Consider the following 20048-nt stretch of genomic DNA (forward strand, 5'->3'; position numbering starts at 1 on the left):
TACTTTCTATGCTTTGAGCGTTTCCTGTGTCATCAGTTTTACATTCCGATGCAACTCTGCAGGTTTACTGAATTCCTTGGACCTTCCCATTGACGATGAAACACAGAAATTGCATCGGAATTAAATATAAGAGACACAATGCCGACATAAGTACTACAAAACTGAGTCTCCTTAGGGTCTATGTTTTGAGCGTTTCCTGTGTCACCAGTTTTACATTCCGATGGACCTCTGCAGGTTTACTGTATCCCTTGGACCTCCCCATCGACGATGAAACACAGAAATTGCATCGGAATTAAATCTAAGAGACACAATGTCGACTTAAGTACAGGAAGACTGAGTCTTCCTACTGTCTACGTTTTCAGCGATACCTGTGTCACCAGTTTTACATTCCGATGCACCTCTGCAGGTTTACTGTATCCCTTCGACCTTCGCAGTGACGATGAAAAACAGATATTGCATCGGAATTAAATATAAGAGACACAATGCCGACTTAAGTACAAGAAAACTGAGTCTTCTTGGGCTCTATGCTTTGAGCGTTTCCTGTGTCACCAGTTTTACATTCCGATGGACCTCTGCAGGTTTACTGTATCCCTTGGAGCTTCCCATTGACGATGAAACACAGAAATTGCATCAGAATTAAATCTAAGAGACACAATGTCGACTTAAGTACAGGAAGACTGAGTCTTCCTACTACGTTTTGAGCGTTTCCTGTGTCACCAGTTTTACAATCCGATGCACCTCTGCAGGTTTACTGTATCCATTGAACCTTCCCATTGACGATGAAACACAGAAATTGCATCGGAATTAAATATAAGAGACACAATGCCGACTTAAGTACAGGAAGACTGAGTCTTCCTACTACGTTTTGAGCGTTTCCTGTGTCACCAGTTTTACAATCCGATGCACCTCTGCAGGTTTACTGTATCCATTGAACCTTCCCATTGACGATGAAACACAGAAATTGCATCGGATTTAAATATAAGAGACACAATGCCGACTTAAGTACAGGAAGACTGAGTCTTCCTACTGTCTATATTTTGAGCGTTTCCTGTGACACCGGTTTTACATTCCGATGCACCTCTGCAGGTTTACTGTATACCTTGGACCTTCACAGTGACGATGAAACACAGAAATTGCATCGGAATTAAATATAAGAGACACAATGCCGACATAAGTACAATAAAACTGTGTCTTCTTAGGGTCTATGTTTTGAGCGTTTCCTGTGTCACCAGTTTTACATTCCGATACACCTCTGCAGGTTTACTGTATCCCTTGGACCTTCCCAGTGACGATGAAACACAGAAATTGCATCGGAATTAAATATAAGAGACACAATGCCGACTTAAGTACAGGAAGACTGAGTCTTCCTACTGTCTATGTTTTGAGCGTTTCCTGTGTCACCAGTTGTTCTCTCTGATGCACCTCTGCAGGTTTACTGTATCCCTTGGACCTCCCCATCGACGATGAAACACAGAAATTGCATCGGAATTAAATATAAGAGACACAATGCCGACTTAATTACTACAAAACTGAGTCTCCTTAGGGTCTATGTTTTGAGCGTTTCCTGTGTCACCAGTTTTACATTCCGATGCACCTCTGCAGGTTTACTGTATCCAATGAACCTTCCCATTGACGATGAAACACGGAAATTGCATCGGAATTAGATCTAAGAGACACAATGTCGACTTAAGTACAGGAAGACTGAGTCTTCCTACTGTCTATGTTTTGAGCGATTCCTGTGTCACCAGTTTTTCTCTCTGATGCACCTCTGCAGGTTTACTTTATCCCTTGGACCTCCCCATCGACGATGAAACACAGAAATAGCATCGGAATTAAATATAAGAGACCCAATGCCGACTTAAGTACGAGAAAACTGAGTCTTCTTAGGGTCTATGTTTTGAGCGTTTCCATTGTCACCAGTTTTACATTCCGATACACCTCTGCAGGTTTACTGTATCCATTGGACCTTCACAGTGACGATGAAACACAGAAATTGCATCGGAATTAAATATAGGAGACACAATGCCGACTTAAGTACTACAAAACTGAGTCTCCTTAGGGTCTATGTTTTGAGCGTTTCCTGTGTCACCAGTTTTACATTCCGATGCACCTCTGCGGGTTTACTGTATCCATTGGACCTTCCCAGTAACGATGAAACACAGAAATAGCATGGGAATTAAATATAAGAGAGACAATGCCGACTTAAGTACAGGTAGACTGAGTCTTCCTACTGTCTACGTTTTGAGCGATTCCTGTATCACCAGTTTCACATTCCGATGCACCTCTGCAGGTTTACTGTATCCCTTCGACCTTCGCAGTGACGATGAAAAACAGATATTGCATCGGAATTAAATATAAGAGACACAATGCCGACTTAAGTACAAGAAAACTGAGTCTTCTTAGGCTCTATGTTTTGAGCGTTTCCTGTGTCACCAGTTTTACATTCCGATGGACCTCTGCAGGTTTACTGTATCCCTTGGAGCTTCCCATTGACGATGAAACACAGAAATTGCATCGGAATTAAATCTAAGAGACACAATGTCGACTTAAGTACAGGAAGACTGAGTCTTCCTACTGTCTACGTTTTGAGCGTTTCCTGTGTCACCAGTTTTACATTCCGATGCACCTCTGCAGGTTTACTGTATCCCTTGGACCTTCACAGTGACGATGAAACACAGATATTGCATCGGAATTTGATATAAGAGACACAATGCCGATTTAAGTACAGGAAGACTGAGTCTTTATACTTTCTATGCTTTGAGCGTTTCCTGTGTCATCAGTTTTACATTCCGATGCAACTCTGCAGGTTTACTGAATTCCTTGGACCTTCCCATTGACGATGAAACACAGAAATTGCATCGGAATTAAATATAAGAGACACAATGCCGACTTAAGTACTACAAAACTGAGTCTCCTTAGGGTCTATGCTTTGAGCGTTTCCTGTGTCACCAGTTTTACATTCCGATGGACCTCTGCAGGTTTACTGTATCCCTTGGACCTCCCCATCGACGATGAAACACAGAAATTGCATCGGAATTAAATCTAAGAGACACAATGTCGACTTAAGTACAGGAAGACTGAGTCTTCCTACTGTCTACGTTTTCAGCGATTCCTGTGTCACCAGTTTTACATTCCGATTCACCTCTGCAGGTTTACTGTATCCCTTCGACCTTCGCAGTGACGATGAAAAACAGATATTGCATCGGAATTAAATATAAGAGACACAATGCCGACTTAAGTACAAGAAAACTGAGTCTTCTTGGGCTCTATGCTTTGAGCGTTTCCTGTGTCACCAGTTTTACATTCCGATGGACCTCTGCAGGTTTACTGTATCCCTTGGAGCTTCCCATTGACGATGAAACACAGAAATTGCATCAGAATTAAATCTAAGAGACACAATGTCGACTTAAGTACAGGAAGACTGAGTCTTCCTACTACGTTTTGAGCGTTTCCTGTGTCACCAGTTTTACAATCCGATGCACCTCTGCAGGTTTACTGTATCCATTGAACCTTCCCATTGACGATGAAACACAGAAATTGCATCGGAATTAAATATAAGAGACACAATGCCGACTTAAGTACAGGAAGACTGAGTCTTCCTACTACGTTTTGAGCGTTTCCTGTGTCACCAGTTTTACATTCCGATGCACCTCTGCAGGTTTACTGTATCCCTTGGAGCTTCCCATTGACGATGAAACACAGAAATTGCATCAGAATTAAATCTAAGAGACACAATGTCGACTTAAGTACAGGAAGACTGAGTCTTCCTACTACGTTTTGAGCGTTTCCTGTGTCACCAGTTTTACAATCCGATGCACCTCTGCAGGTTTACTGTATCCATTGAACCTTCCCATTGACGATGAAACACAGAAATTGCATCGGATTTAAATATAAGAGACACAATGCCGACATAAGTACAGGAAGACTGAGTCTTCCTACTGTCTATATTTTGAGCGTTTCCTGTGACACCGGTTTTACATTCCGATGCACCTCTGCAGGTTTACTGTATACCTTGGACCTTCACAGTGACGATGAAACACAGAAATTGCATCGGAATTAAATATAAGAGACACAATGCCGACATAAGTACAATAAAACTGTGTCTTCTTAGGGTCTATGTTTTGAGCGTTTCCTGTGTCACCAGTTTTACATTCCGATACACCTCTGCAGGTTTACTGTATCCCTTGGACCTTCCCAGTGACGATGAAACACAGAAATTGCATCGGAATTAAATATAAGAGACACAATGCCGACTTAAGTACAGGAAGACTGAGTCTTCCTACTGTCTATGTTTTGAGCGTTTCCTGTGTCACCAGTTTTTCTCTCTGATGCACCTCTGCAGGTTTACTGTATCCCTTGGACCTCCCCATCGACGATGAAACACAGAAATTGCATCGGAATTAAATATAAGAGACACAATGCCGACTTAATTACTACAAAACTGAGTCTCCTTAGGGTCTATGTTTTGAGCGTTTCCTGTGTCACCAGTTTTACATTCCGATGCACCTCTGCAGGTTTACTGTATCCAATGAACCTTCCCATTGACGATGAAACACAGAAATTGCATCGGAATTAGATCTAAGAGACACAATGTCGACTTAAGTACAGGAAGACTGAGTCTTCCTACTGTCTATGTTTTGAGCGATTCCTGTGTCACCAGTTTTTCTCTCTGATGCACCTCTGCAGGTTTACTGTATCCCTTGGACCTCCCCATCGACGATGAAACACAGAAATAGCATCGGAATTAAATATAAGAGACCCAATGCCGACTTAAGTACGAGAAAACTGAGTCTTCTTAGGGTCTATGTTTTGAGCGTTTCCATTGTCACCAGTTTTACATTCCGATACACCTCTGCAGGTTTACTGTATCCATTGGACCTTCACAGTGACGATGAAACACAGAAATTGCATCAGAATTAAATCTAAGAGACACAATGTCGACTTAAGTACAGGTAGACTGAGTCTTCCTACTACGTTTTGAGCGTTTCCTGTGTCACCAGTTTTACAATCCGATGCACCTCTGCAGGTTTACTGTATCCATTGAACCTTCCCATTGACGATGAAACACAGAAATTGCATCGGAATTAAATATAAGAGACACAATGCCGACTTAAGTACAGGAAGACTGAGTCTTCCTACTACGTTTTGAGCGTTTCCTGTGTCACCAGTTTTACATTCCGATGCACCTCTGCAGGTTTACTGTATCCCTTGGAGCTTCCCATTGACGATGAAACACAGAAATTGCATCAGAATTAAATCTAAGAGACACAATGTCGACTTAAGTACAGGAAGATTGAGTCTTCCTACTACGTTTTGAGCGTTTCCTGTGTCACCAGTTTTACAATCCGATGCACCTCTGCAGGTTTACTGTATCCATTGAACCTTCCCATTGACGATGAAACACAGAAATTGCATCGGATTTAAATATAAGAGACACAATGCCGACTTAAGTACAGGAAGACTGAGTCTTCCTACTGTCTATATTTTGAGCGTTTCCTGTGACACCGGTTTTACATTCCGATGCACCTCTGCAGGTTTACTGTATACCTTGGACCTTCACAGTGACGATGAAACACAGAAATTGCATCGGAATTAAATATAAGAGACACAATGCCGACATAAGTACAATAAAACTGTGTCTTCTTAGGGTCTATGTTTTGAGCGTTTCCTGTGTCACCAGTTTTACATTCCGATACACCTCTGCAGGTTAACTGTATCCCTTGGACCTTCCCAGTGACGATGAAACACAGAGATTGCATCGGAATTAAATATAAGAGACACAATGCCGACTTAAGTACAGGAAGACTGAGTCTTCCTACTGTCTATGTTTTGAGCGTTTCCTGTGTCACCAGTTTTTCTCTCGGATGCACCTCTGCAGGTTTACTGTATCCCTTGGACCTCCCCATCGACGATGAAACACAGAAATTGCATCGGAATTAAATATAAGAGACACAATGCCGACTTAATTACTACAAAACTGAGTCTCCTTAGGGTCTATGTTTTGAGCGTTTCCTGTGTCACCAGTTTTACATTCCGATGCACCTCTGCAGGTTTACTGTATCCAATGAACCTTCCCATTGACGATGAAACACAGAAATTGCATCGGAATTAGATCTAAGAGACACAATGTCGACTTAAGTACAGGAAGACTGAGTCTTCCTACTGTCTATGTTTTGAGCGATTCCTGTGTCACCAGTTTTTCTCTCTGATGCACCTCTGCAGGTTTACTGTATCCCTTGGACCTCCCCATCGACGATGAAACACAGAAATAGCATCGGAATTAAATATAAGAGACCCAATGCCGACTTAAGTACGAGAAAACTGAGTCTTCTTGGGCTCTATGCTTTGAGCGTTTCCTGTGTCACCAGTTTTACATTCCGATGGACCTCTGCAGGTTTACTGTATCCCTTGGAGCTTCCCATTGACGATGAAACACAGAAATTGCATCAGAATTAAATCTAAGAGACACAATGTCGACTTAAGTACAGGAAGACTGAGTCTTCCTACTACGTTTTGAGCGTTTCCTGTGTCACCAGTTTTACAATCCGATGCACCTCTGCAGGTTTACTGTATCCATTGAACCTTCCCATTGACGATGAAACACAGAAATTACATCGGATTTAAATATAAGAGACACAATGCCGACTTAAGTACAGGAAGACTGAGTCTTCCTACTGTCTATATTTTGAGCGTTTCCTGTGACACCGGTTTTACATTCCGATGCACCTCTGCAGGTTTACTGTATACCTTGGACCTTCACAGTGACGATGAAACACAGAAATTGCATCGGAATTAAATATAAGAGACACAATGCCGACATAAGTACAATAAAACTGTGTCTTCTTAGGGTCTATGTTTTGAGCGTTTCCTGTGTCACCAGTTTTACATTCCGATACACCTCTGCAGGTTTACTGTATCCCTTGGACCTTCCCAGTGACGATGAAACACAGAAATTGCATCGGAATTAAATATAAGAGACACAATTCCGACTTAAGTACAGGAAGACTGAGTCTTCCTACTGTCTATGTTTTGAGCGTTTCCTGTGTCACCAGTTTTTCTCTCTGATGCACCTCTGCAGGTTTACTGTATCCCTTGGACCTCCCCATCGACGATGAAACACAGAAATTGCATCGGAATTAAATATAAGAGACACAATGCCGACTTAATTACTACAAAACTGAGTCTCCTTAGGGTCTATGTTTTGAGCGTTTCCTGTGTCACCAGTTTTACATTCCGATGCACCTCTGCAGGTTTACTGTATCCAATGAACCTTCCCATTGACGATGAAACACAGAAATTGCATCGGAATTAGATCTAAGAGACACAATGTCGACTTAAGTACAGGAAGACTGAGTCTTCCTACTGTCTATGTTTTGAGCGTTTCCTGTGTCACCAGTTTTTCTCTCTGATGCACCTCTGCAGGTTTACTGTATCCCTTGGACCTCCCCATCGACGATGAAACACAGAAATTGCATCGGAATTAAATATAAGAGACACAATGCCGACTTAATTACTACAAAACTGAGTCTCCTTAGGGTCTATGTTTTGAGCGTTTCCTGTGTCACCAGTTTTACATTCCGATGCACCTCTGCAGGTTTACTGTATCCAATGAACCTTCCCATTGACGATGAAACACAGAAATTGCATCGGAATTAGATCTAAGAGACCCAATGCCGACTTAAGTACGAGAAAACTGAGTCTTCTTGGGCTCTATGCTTTGAGCGTTTCCTGTGTCACCAGTTTTACATTCCGATGGACCTCTGCAGGTTTACTGTATCCCTTGGAGCTTCCCATTGACGATGAAACACAGAAATTGCATCAGAATTAAATCTAAGAGACACAATGTCGACTTAAGTACAGGAAGACTGAGTCTTCCTACTACGTTTTGAGCGTTTCCTGTGTCACCAGTTTTACAATCCGATGCACCTCTGCAGGTTTACTGTATCCATTGAACCTTCCCATTGACGATGAAACACAGAAATTACATCGGATTTAAATATAAGAGACACAATGCCGACTTAAGTACAGGAAGACTGAGTCTTCCTACTGTCTATATTTTGAGCGTTTCCTGTGACACCGGTTTTACATTCCGATACACCTCTGCAGGTTTACTGTATCCATTGGACCTTCACAGTGACGATGAAACACAGAAATTGCATCGGAATTAAATATAGGAGATACAATGCCGACTTAAGTACTACAAAACTGAGTCTCCTTAGGGTCTATGTTTTGAGCGTTTCCTGTGTCACCAGTTTTACATTCCGATGCACCTCTGCGAATTTACTGTATCCATTGGACCTTCCCAGTGACGATGAAACACAGAAATAGCATGGGAATTAAATATAAGAGAGACAATGCCGACTTAAGTACAGGTAGACTGAGTCTTCCTACTGTCTACGTTTTGAGCGATTCCTGTATCACCAGTTTCACATTCCGATGCACCTCTGCAGGTTTACTGTATCCCTTCGACCTTCGCAGTGACGATGAAAAACAGATATTGCATCGGAATTAAATATAAGAGACACAATGCCGACTTAAGTACAAGAAAACTGAGTCTTCTTAGGCTCTATGTTTTGAGCGTTTCCTGTGTCACCAGTTTTACATTCCGATGGACCTCTGCAGGTTTACTGTATCCCTTGGAGCTTCCCATTGACGATGAAACACAGAAATTGCATCGGAATTAAATCTAAGAGACACAATGTCGACTTAAGTACAGGAAGACTGAGTCTTCCTACTGTCTACGTTTTGAGCGTTTCCTGTGTCACCAGTTTTACATTCCGATGCACTTCTGCAGGTTTACTGTATCAATTGTACCTTCCCATTGACGATGAAACACAGAAATTCATCGGATTTAAATATAAGAGACACAATGCCGACTTAAGTACAGGTAGACTGAGTCTTCCTACTGTCTATTTTTTGAGCGTTTCCTGTGTCACCAGTTTTACATTCCGATGCACATCTGCAGTTTTACTGTATCGATTGGACCTTCCCATTGACGATGAAACACAGAAATTGCATCGGAATTAAATATAAGAGACACAATGCTGACATAAGTACAGGAAGACTGAGTCTTCCTAATGTCTACGTTTTGAGCGTTTCCTGTGTCACCAATTTTACATTCCGATGCACCTCTGCAGGTTTATTGTATCCATTGGACCTTCCCATTGACGATGAAACACAGAAATTGCATAGGATTTAAATATAAGGGACACAATACCGACTTAAGTACAGGAAAACTGAGTCTTCCTACTGTCTATGTTTTGAGCGTTTCCTGTGTCACCAGTTTTTCTCTCTGATGCACCTCTGCAGGTTTACTGTATCCCTTGGACCTCCCCATCGACGATGAAACACAGAAATTGCATCGGAATTAAATATAAGAGACACAATGCCGACTTAATTACTACAAAACTGAGTCTCCTTAGGGTCTATGTTTTGAGCGTTTCCTGTGTCACCAGTTTTACATTCCGATGCACCTCTGCAGTTTTACTGTATCGATTGGACCTTCCCATTGACGATGAAACACAGAAATTGCATCGGAATTAAATATAAGAGACACAATGCCGACTTAAGTACAGGAAGACTGAGTCTTCCTACTGGCTACGTTTTGAGCGTTTCCTATGTCACCAATTTTACATTCCGATGCACCTCTGCAGGTTTATTGTATTAAATGGACCTTCCCATTGACGATGAAACACAGAAATTGCATAGGATTTAAATATAAGGGACACAATACCGACTTAAGTACAGGAAAACTGAGTATTCCTACTGTCTATGTTTTGAGTGTTTCCTGTGTCACCAGTTTTACATTCCGATGCACCTCTGCAGGTTTACTGTATCCCTTGGAAATTCACAGTGACGATGAAACACAGATATTGCATCGGAATTTGATATAAGAGACACAATGCCGATTTAAGTACAGGAAGACTGAGTCTTTATACTTTCTATGCTTTGAGCGTTTCCTGTGTCATCAGTTTTACATTCCGATGCAACTCTGCAGGTTTACTGAATTCCTTGGACCTTCCCATTGACGATGAAACACAGAAATTGCATCGGAATTAAATATAAGAGACACAATGCCGACTTAAGTACTACAAAACTGAGTCTCCTTAGGGTCTATGTTTTGAGCGTTTCCTGTGTCACCAGTTTTACATTCCGATGGACCTCTGCAGGTTTACTGTATCCCTTGGACCTCCCCATCGACGATGAAACACAGAAATTGCATCGGAATTAAATCTAAGAGACACAATGTCGACTTAAGTACAGGAAGACTGAGTCTTCCTACTGTCTACGTTTTCAGCGATTCCTGTGTCACCAGTTTTACATTCCGATGCACCTCTGCAGGTTTACTGTATCCCTTCGACCTTCGCAGTGACGATGAAAAACAGATATTGCATCGGAATTAAATATAAGAGACACAATGCCGACTTAAGTACAAGAAAACTGAGTCTTCTTGGGCTCTATGCTTTGAGCGTTTCCTGTGTCACCAGTTTTACATTCCGATGGACCTCTGCAGGTTTACTGTATCCCTTGGAGCTTCCCATTGACGATGAAACACAGAAATTGCATCAGAATTAAATCTAAGAGACACAATGTCGACTTAAGAACAGGAAGACTGAGTCTTCCTACTACGTTTTGAGCGTTTCCTGTGTCACCAGTTTTACATTCCGATGCACCTCTGCAGGTTTACTGTATCCATTGAACCTTCCCATTGACGATGAAACACAGAAATTGCATCGGAATTAAATATAAGAGACACAATGCCGACTTAAGTACAGGAAGACTGAGTCTTCCTACTACGTTTTGAGCGTTTCCTGTGTCACCAGTTTTACATTCCGATGCACCTCTGCATGTTTACTGTATCCATTGAACCTTCCCATTGACGATGAAACACAGAAATTGCATCGGATTTAAATATAAGAGACACAATGCCGACTTAAGTACAGGAAGACTGAGTCTTCCTACTGTCTATATTTTGAGCGTTTCCTGTGACACCGGTTTTACATTCCGATGCACCTCTGCAGGTTTACTGTATACCTTGGACCTTCACAGTGACGATGAAACACAGAAATTGCATCGGAATTAAATATAAGAGACACAATGCCGACATAAGTACAATAAAACTGTGTCTTCTTAGGGTCTATGTTTTGAGCGTTTCCTGTGTCACCAGTTTTTCTCTCTGATGCACCTCTGCAGGTTTACTGTATCCCTTGGACCTCCCCATCGACGATGAAACACAGAAATTGCATCGGAATTAAATATAAGAGACACAATGCCGACATAAGTACAATAAAACTGTGTCTTCTTAGGGTCTATGTTTTGAGCGTTTCCTGTGTCACCAGTTTTTCTCTCTGATGCACCTCTGCAGGTTTACTGTATCCCTTGGACCTCCCCATCGACGATGAAACACAGAAATTGCATCGGAATTAAATATAAGAGACACAATGCCGACTTAATTACTACAAAACTGAGTCTCCTTAGGGTCTATGTTTTGAGCGTTTCCTGTGTCACCAGTTTTACATTCCGATGCACCTCTGCAGTTTTACTGTATCGATTGGACCTTCCCATTGACGATGAAACACAGAAATTGCATCGGAATTAAATATAAGAGACACAATGCCGACTTAAGTACAGGAAGACTGAGTCTTCCTACTGGCTACGTTTTCAGCGTTTCCTATGTCACCAATTTTACATTCCGATGCACCTCTGCAGGTTTATTGTATTAAATGGACCTTCCCATTGACGATGAAACACAGAAATTGCATAGGATTTAAATATAAGGGACACAATACCGACTTAAGTACAGGAAAACTGAGTATTCCTACTGTCTATGTTTTGAGTGTTTCCTGTGTCACCAGTTTTACATTCCGATGCACCTCTGCAGGTTTACTGTATCCCTTGGACCTTCACAGTGACGATGAAACACAGATATTGCATCGGAATTTGATATAAGAGACACAATGCCGATTTAAGTACAGGAAGACTGAGTCTTTATACTTTCTATGCTTTGAGCGTTTCCTGTGTCATCAGTTTTACATTCCGATGCAACTCTGCAGGTTTACTGAATTCCTTGGACCTTCCCATTGACGATGAAACACAGAAATTGCATCGGAATTAAATATAAGAGACACAATGCCGACTTAAGTACTACAAAACTGAGTCTCCTTAGGGTCTATGTTTTGAGCGTTTCCTGTGTCACCAGTTTTACATTCCGATGGACCTCTGCAGGTTTACTGTATCCCTTGGACCTCCCCATCGACGATGAAACACAGAAATTGCATCGGAATTAAATCTAAGAGACACAATGTCGACTTAAGTACAGGAAGACTGAGTCTTCCTACTGTCTACGTTTTCAGCGATTCCTGTGTCACCAGTTTTACATTCCGATGCACCTCTGCAGGTTTACTGTATCCCTTCGACCTTCGCAGTGACGATGAAAAACAGATATTGCATCGGAATTAAATATAAGAGACACAATGCCGACTTAAGTACAAGAAAACTGAGTCTTCTTGGGCTCTATGCTTTGAGCGTTTCCTGTGTCACCAGTTTTACATTCCGATGGACCTCTGCAGGTTTACTGTATCCCTTGGAGCTTCCCATTGACGATGAAACACAGAAATTGCATCAGAATTAAATCTAAGAGACACAATGTCGACTTAAGTACAGGAAGACTGAGTCTTCCTACTACGTTTTGAGCGTTTCCTGTGTCACCAGTTTTACAATCCGATGCACCTCTGCAGGTTTACTGTATCCATTGAACCTTCCCATTGACGATGAAACACAGAAATTGCATCGGAATTAAATATAAGAGACACAATGCCGACTTAAGTACAGGAAGACTGAGTCTTCCTACTACGTTTTGAGCGTTTCCTGTGTCACCAGTTTTACATTCCGATGCACCTCTGCAGGTTTACTGTATCCCTTGGAGCTTCCCATTGACGATGAAACACAGAAATTGCATCAGAATTAAATCTAAGAGACACAATGTCGACTTAAGTACAGGAAGACTGAGTCTTCCTACTACGTTTTGAGCGTTTCCTGTGTCACCAGTTTTACAATCCGATGCACCTCTGCAGGTTTACTGTATCCATTGAACCTTCCCATTGACGATGAAACACAGAAATTGCATCGGATTTAAATATAAGAGACACAATGCCGACTTAAGTACAGGAAGACTGAGTCTTCCTACTACGTTTTGAGCGTTTCCTGTGTCACCAGTTTTACATTCCGATGCACCTCTGCATGTTTACTGTATCCATTGAACCTTCCCATTGACGATGAAACACAGAAATTGCATCGGATTTAAATATAAGAGACACAATGCCGACTTAAGTACAGGAAGACTGAGTCTTCCTACTGTCTATATTTTGAGCGTTTCCTGTGACACCGGTTTTACATTCCGATGCACCTCTGCAGGTTTACTGTATACCTTGGACCTTCACAGTGACGATGAAACACAGAAATTGCATCGGAATTAAATATAAGAGACACAATGCCGACATAAGTACAATAAAACTGTGTCTTCTTAGGGTCTATGTTTTGAGCGTTTCCTGTGTCACCAGTTTTTCTCTCTGATGCACCTCTGCAGGTTTACTGTATCCCTTGGACCTCCCCATCGACGATGAAACACAGAAATTGCATCGGAATTAAATATAAGAGACACAATGCCGACATAAGTACAATAAAACTGTGTCTTCTTAGGGTCTATGTTTTGAGCGTTTCCTGTGTCACCAGTTTTTCTCTCTGATGCACCTCTGCAGGTTTACTGTATCCCTTGGACCTCCCCATCGACGATGAAACACAGAAATTGCATCGGAATTAAATATAAGAGACACAATGCCGACTTAATTACTACAAAACTGAGTCTCCTTAGGGTCTATGTTTTGAGCGTTTCCTGTGTCACCAGTTTTACATTCCGATGCACCTCTGCAGTTTTACTGTATCGATTGGACCTTCCCATTGACGATGAAACACAGAAATTGCATCGGAATTAAATATAAGAGACACAATGCCGACTTAAGTACAGGAAGACTGAGTCTTCCTACTGGCTACGTTTTCAGCGTTTCCTATGTCACCAATTTTACATTCCGATGCACCTCTGCAGGTTTATTGTATTAAATGGACCTTCCCATTGACGATGAAACACAGAAATTGCATAGGATTTAAATATAAGGGACACAATACCGACTTAAGTACAGGAAAACTGAGTATTCCTACTGTCTATGTTTTGAGTGTTTCCTGTGTCACCAGTTTTACATTCCGATGCACCTCTGCAGGTTTACTGTATCCCTTGGACCTTCACAGTGACGATGAAACACAGATATTGCATCGGAATTTGATATAAGAGACACAATGCCGATTTAAGTACAGGAAGACTGAGTCTTTATACTTTCTATGCTTTGAGCGTTTCCTGTGTCATCAGTTTTACATTCCGATGCAACTCTGCAGGTTTACTGAATTCCTTGGACCTTCCCATTGACGATGAAACACAGAAATTGCATCGGAATTAAATATAAGAGACACAATGCCGACTTAAGTACTACAAAACTGAGTCTCCTTAGGGTCTATGTTTTGAGCGTTTCCTGTGTCACCAGTTTTACATTCCGATGGACCTCTGCAGGTTTACTGTATCCCTTGGACCTCCCCATCGACGATGAAACACAGAAATTGCATCGGAATTAAATCTAAGAGACACAATGTCGACTTAAGTACAGGAAGACTGAGTCTTCCTACTGTCTACGTTTTCAGCGATTCCTGTGTCACCAGTTTTACATTCCGATGCACCTCTGCAGGTTTACTGTATCCCTTCGACCTTCGCAGTGACGATGAAAAACAGATATTGCATCGGAATTAAATATAAGAGACACAATGCCGACTTAAGTACAAGAAAACTGAGTCTTCTTGGGCTCTATGATTTGAGCGTTTCCTGTGTCACCAGTTTTACATTCCGATGGACCTCTGCAGGTTTACTGTATCCCTTGGAGCTTCCCATTGACGATGAAACACAGAAATTGCATCAGAATTAAATCTAAGAGACACAATGTCGACTTAAGAACAGGAAGACTGAGTCTTCCTACTACGTTTTGAGCGTTTCCTGTGTCACCAGTTTTACATTCCGATGCACCTCTGCAGGTTTACTGTATCCATTGAACCTTCCCATTGACGATGAAACACAGAAATTGCATCGGAATTAAATATAAGAGACACAATGCCGACTTAAGTACAGGAAGACTGAGTCTTCCTACTACGTTTTGAGCGTTTCCTGTGTCACCAGTTTTACATTCCGATGCACCTCTGCATGTTTACTGTATCCATTGAACCTTCCCATTGACGATGAAACACAGAAATTGCATCGGATTTAAATATAAGAGACACAATGCCGACTTAAGTACAGGAAGACTGAGTCTTCCTACTGTCTATATTTTGAGCGTTTCCTGTGACACCGGTTTTACATTCCGATGCACCTCTGCAGGTTTACTGTATACCTTGGACCTTCACAGTGACGATGAAACACAGAAATTGCATCGGAATTAAATATAAGAGACACAATGCCGACATAAGTACAATAAAACTGTGTCTTCTTAGGGTCTATGTTTTGAGCGTTTCCTGTGTCACCAGTTTTTCTCTCTGATGCACCTCTGCAGGTTTACTGTATCCCTTGGACCTCCCCATCGACGATGAAACACAGAAATTGCATCGGAATTAAATATAAGAGACACAATGCCGACATAAGTACAATAAAACTGTGTCTTCTTAGGGTCTATGTTTTGAGCGTTTCCTGTGTCACCAGTTTTTCTCTCTGATGCACCTCTGCAGGTTTACTGTATCCCTTGGACCTCCCCATCGACGATGAAACACAGAAATTGCATCGGAATTAAATATAAGAGACACAATGCCGACTTAATTACTACAAAACTGAGTCTCCTTAGGGTCTATGTTTTGAGCGTTTCCTGTGTCACCAGTTTTACATTCCGATGCACCTCTGCAGTTTTACTGTATCGATTGGACCTTCCCATTGACGATGAAACACAGAAATTGCATCGGAATTAAATATAAGAGACACAATGCCGACTTAAGTACAGGAAGACTGAGTCTTCCTACTGGCTACGTTTTCAGCGTTTCCTATGTCACCAATTTTACATTCCGATGCACCTCTGCAGGTTTATTGTATTAAATGGACCTTCCCATTGACGATGAAACACAGAAATTGCATAGGATTTAAATATAAGGGACACAATACCGACTTAAGTACAGGAAAACTGAGTATTCCTACTGTCTATGTTTTGAGTGTTTCCTGTGTCACCAGTTTTACATTCCGATGCACCTCTGCAGGTTTACTGTATCCCTTGGACCTTCACAGTGACGATGAAACACAGATATTGCATCGGAATTTGATATAAGAGACACAATGCCGATTTAAGTACAGGAAGACTGAGTCTTTATACTTTCTATGCTTTGAGCGTTTCCTGTGTCATCAGTTTTACATTCCGATGCAACTCTGCAGGTTTACTGAATTCCTTGGACCTTCCCATTGACGATGAAACACAGAAATTGCATCGGAATTAAATATAAGAGACACAATGCCGACTTAAGTACTACAAAACTGAGTCTCCTTAGGGTCTATGTTTTGAGCGTTTCCTGTGTCACCAGTTTTACATTCCGATGGACCTCTGCAGGTTTACTGTATCCCTTGGACCTCCCCATCGACGATGAAACACAGAAATTGCATCGGAATTAAATCTAAGAGACACAATGTCGACTTAAGTACAGGAAGACTGAGTCTTCCTACTGTCTACGTTTTCAGCGATTCCTGTGTCACCAGTTTTACATTCCGATGCACCTCTGCAGGTTTACTGTATCCCTTCGACCTTCGCAGTGACGATGAAAAACAGATATTGCATCGGAATTAAATATAAGAGACACAATGCCGACTTAAGTACAAGAAAACTGAGTCTTCTTGGGCTCTATGCTTTGAGCGTTTCCTGTGTCACCAGTTTTACATTCCGATGGACCTCTGCAGGTTTACTGTATCCCTTGGAGCTTCCCATTGACGATGAAACACAGAAATTGCATCAGAATTAAATCTAAGAGACACAATGTCGACTTAAGTACAGGAAGACTGAGTCTTCCTACTACGTTTTGAGCGTTTCCTGTGTCACCAGTTTTACAATCCGATGCACCTCTGCAGGTTTACTGTATCCATTGAACCTTCCCATTGACGATGAAACACAGAAATTGCATCGGAATTAAATATAAGAGACACAATGCCGACTTAAGTACAGGAAGACTGAGTCTTCCTACTACGTTTTGAGCGTTTCCTGTGTCACCAGTTTTACATTCCGATGCACCTCTGCAGGTTTACTGTATCCCTTGGAGCTTCCCATTGACGATGAAACACAGAAATTGCATCAGAATTAAATCTAAGAGACACAATGTCGACTTAAGTACAGGAAGACTGAGTCTTCCTACTACGTTTTGAGCGTTTCCTGTGTCACCAGTTTTACAATCCGATGCACCTCTGCAGGTTTACTGTATCCATTGAACCTTCCCATTGACGATGAAACACAGAAATTGCATCGGATTTAAATATAAGAGACACAATGCCGACTTAAGTACAGGAAGACTGAGTCTTCCTACTGTCTATATTTTGAGCGTTTCCTGTGACACCGGTTTTACATTCCGATGCACCTCTGCAGGTTTACTGTATACCTTGGACCTTCACAGTGACGATGAAACACAGAAATTGCATCGGAATTAAATATAAGAGACACAATGCCGACATAAGTACAATAAAACTGTGTCTTCTTAGGGTCTATGTTTTGAGCGTTTCCTGTGTCACCAGTTTTACATTCCGATACACCTCTGCAGGTTTACTGTATCCCTTGGACCTTCCCAGTGACGATGAAACACAGAAATTGCATCGGAATTAAATATAACAGACACAATGCCGACTTAAGTACAGGAAGACTGAGTCTTCCTACTGTCTATGTTTTGAGCGTTTCCTGTGTCACCAGTTTTTCTCTCTGATGCACCTCTGCAGGTTTACTGTATCCCTTGGACCTCCCCATCGACGATGAAACACAGAAATTGCATCGGAATTATATATAAGAGACACAATGCCGACTTAATTACTACAAAACTGAGTCTCCTTAGGGTCTATGTTTTGAGCGTTTCCTGTGTCACCAGTTTTACATTCCGATGCACCTCTGCAGGTTTACTGTATCCAATGAACCTTCCCATTGACGATGAAACACAGAAATTGCATCGGAATTAGATCTAAGAGACACAATGTCGACTTAAGTACAGGAAGACTGAGTCTTCCTACTGTCTATGTTTTGAGCGATTCCTGTGTCACCAGTTTTTCTCTCTGATGCACCTCTGCAGGTTTACTGTATCCCTTGGACCTCCCCATCGACGATGAAACACAGAAATAGCATCGGAATTAAATATAAGAGACCCAATGCCGACTTAAGTACGAGAAAACTGAGTCTTCTTAGGGTCTATGTTTTGAGCGTTTCCATTGTCACCAGTTTTACATTCCGATACACCTCTGCAGGTTTACTGTATCCATTGGACCTTCACAGTGACGATGAAACACAGAAATTGCATCAGAATTAAATCTAAGAGACACAATGTCGACTTAAGTACAGGAAGACTGAGTCTTCCTACTACGTTTTGAGCGTTTCCTGTGTCACCAGTTTTACAATCCGATGCACCTCTGCAGGTTTACTGTATCCATTGAACCTTCCCATTGACGATGAAACACAGAAATTGCATCGGAATTAAATATAAGAGACACAATGCCGACTTAAGTACAGGAAGACTGAGTCTTCCTACTACGTTTTGAGCGTTTCCTGTGTCACCAGTTTTACATTCCGATGCACCTCTGCAGGTTTACTGTATCCCTTGGAGCTTCCCATTGACGATGAAACACAGAAATTGCATCAGAATTAAATCTAAGTGACACAATGTCGACTTAAGTACAGGAAGACTGAGTCTTCCTACTACGTTTTGAGCGTTTCCTGTGTCACCAGTTTTACAATCCGATGCACCTCTGCAGGTTTACTGTATCCATTGAACCTTCCCATTGACGATGAAACACAGAAATTGCATCGGATTTAAATATAAGAGACACAATGCCGACTTAAGTACAGGAAGACTGAGTCTTCCTACTGTCTATATTTTGAGCGTTTCCTGTGACACCGGTTTTACATTCCGATGCACCTCTGCAGGTTTACTGTATACCTTGGACCTTCACAGTGACGATGAAACACAGAAATTGCATCGGAATTAAATATAAGAGACACAATGCCGACATAAGTACAATAAAACTGTGTCTTCTTAGGGTCTATGTTTTGAGCGTTTCCTGTGTCACCAGTTTTACATTCCGATACACCTCTGCAGGTTTACTGTATCCCTTGGACCTTCCCAGTGACGATGAAACACAGAAATTGCATCGGAATTAAATATAAGAGACACAATGCCGACTTAAGTACAGGAAGACTGAGTCTTCCTACTGTCTATGTTTTGAGCGTTTCCTGTGTCACCAGTTTTTCTCTCTGATGCACCTCTGCAGGTTTACTGTATCCCTTGGACCTCCCCATCGACGATGAAACACAGAAATTGCATCGGAATTAAATATAAGAGACACAATGCCGACTTAATTACTACAAAACTGAGTCTCCTTAGGGTCTATGTTTTGAGCGTTTCCTGTGTCACCAGTTTTACATTCCGATGCACCTCTGCAGGTTTACTGTATCCAATGAACCTTCCCATTGACGATGAAACACAGAAATTGCATCGGAATTAGATCTAAGAGACACAATGTCGACTTAAGTACAGGAAGACTGAGTCTTCCTACTGTCTATGTTTTGAGCGATTCCTGTGTCACCAGTTTTTCTCTCTGATGCACCTCTGCAGGTTTACTGTATCCCTTGGACCTCCCCATCGACGATGAAACACAGAAATAGCATCGGAATTAAATATAAGAGACCCAATGCCGACTTAAGTACGAGAAAACTGAGTCTTCTTGGGCTCTATGCTTTGAGCGT

This window comes from Schistocerca nitens, chromosome 6, assembly GCF_023898315.1.
Source record: "Schistocerca nitens isolate TAMUIC-IGC-003100 chromosome 6, iqSchNite1.1, whole genome shotgun sequence".
NCBI lineage: Eukaryota > Metazoa > Arthropoda > Insecta > Orthoptera > Acrididae > Schistocerca > Schistocerca nitens.